Raw genomic sequence first — 1,843 nt, forward strand, 5'->3', positions numbered from 1 at the left:
TTCCGCCTGTCAGGTCCACCTCCACTAACAGTCTCCTCCAGTCAATCTCCGTGTTGCCAAAACCATCTCCTCTACCCAAAGCTCTGACCCCATCACCCCACTCGGTTCTGCCCTGTAATGACTTCCCTTCCCCCTGCAGAGCAACACCAACATCCTCTCTGCTTTTGTTCTACCGTCATTCATCATCCTATCTTGCCTTACTCCCCATCCTGCCCCTCCTGAACTCCTCCCAGGCAAAGTCACTCACACTTTTTTACTTTTCTCATCCCACACTTACCTTCTCCTTTTCTTGGGCTGCTCCATGTGTCAGGGATGTCCCTCACACCCACACCCACCCACAATCTCAGGCACACACATGTGCATATGCCCCCCCAACACACGCACGCACACACACATACAATCTCAGACACCCCTCCCCCCCCCAACTCCTTCCCTTCTAGGATCCTGAAATTTCTCCTGCACTAAGCCTTTTTTTTTCTGACTAACTGGAAGAGATTTCTACCAGACCCCATCCTTCCTCAACTTCCGACTCTCATTGCTGATTTTTTTTTTTTTACTCCCTCTCCACACAAGGTGCATTGGTGTCACTGTTGTAGGAATTGCAAACGCTTTATTTACATGTCAGGGGCTCAGGGCTGGTCTAGTTTCCTGTGCATCCGGATGTCTTCTTGTACATCTGTTCACATGGCCGTTGTCCGTCTTATATCGTAAGCTCCTGGGCTTTAGGGACAGGATACAACTTGCTTGCTTTGTGCGTTGGTTGGGATTGAGGGACTGGCGTATCGTCATCGGATGGCATTTACCCACCCCCTACTGTGTGCAGAGCACTGTACTAAGTGCTCGGGAGAGCACCCTACGACAGAGTCGGTCATCACGTTCCCCGCCCGCAAGGAGCTTACAGTCCAGAGGGATGAAAGTTAAGTGTGCATTCGAAGGAATTTCGACTTTTGGGGTGGCGAGGGTGACTCCTGAGAAGACGAGGAGCTCTGTCTGCCTCGAGCCTCTGAGTAAGCCTTCGTGTTTCTGTCGGTAGGACTTTATGGGTCTAAGTGTCCGCCCGCTTTGTCATTTTAAGATAAATGTTTTGAGTTTGCCTGTATATCTTTCACCTCTGCTTTCAATTCCTTAGATTGCCAGCAATTAGCGAGAAGGGGTTGTTTCATTTTAGCCGAAATTTACCATCTTGTCCCGCACACGGTCCGCATCCAACACCGTCCCGTTTCCCGAACGAAGACAGACGTCCGTCTCTGGATCCGAATGACGGCCAACGTGCCTCTGTCAGATGTCCATGTCCATTAACTCGAATCTCAACGACTCATTCGTTTTCAAAGCCTCCATACCCCCCCTCCCCCAACACACACATAGACCCACTCAGATGGGTCAACCCCTTAGACCCACAAACACACCCGTACACCAGCTAAAGATGTGGAAAGGCCCTGCCACCCCATCCCACTCCCATCCCCGCCTCTCCACCTTCCCACCTCTCCCCTCTTCCATTTGCCTTCCCTTTTCTCTCTCCCTTTCTTTTCCTCCCTCTCTCCCTTGACTGACACCCCCTCTTGGAATTCCCCTCTTCCTCACCGTGCTCGTTGAATCCCCACCTCTTCCCGAGCCCCCTCCCCTCTTTTCTGGTCCCCCCTCCTTCCCCCAGATTACATCCCTCGTCCCCCCCAGGCCTCTAGGTGCGCATGCCCCTTGCCTTCCTCCCCCTCCCCACCTTCCCTGGAGTTTTCCCCCCCTCCCTTCCCTTCCCTTCCCTTCATTCCCTCTCTCTCCTCTCTCCCCCTCCCTGCCCCCCGCCTTCCTCTCTCCCCCCGCCTCCTCTCCCGCATCCCTCCATCCC

Source organism: Ornithorhynchus anatinus, chromosome 2, assembly GCF_004115215.2.
Source record: "Ornithorhynchus anatinus isolate Pmale09 chromosome 2, mOrnAna1.pri.v4, whole genome shotgun sequence".
NCBI lineage: Eukaryota > Metazoa > Chordata > Mammalia > Monotremata > Ornithorhynchidae > Ornithorhynchus > Ornithorhynchus anatinus.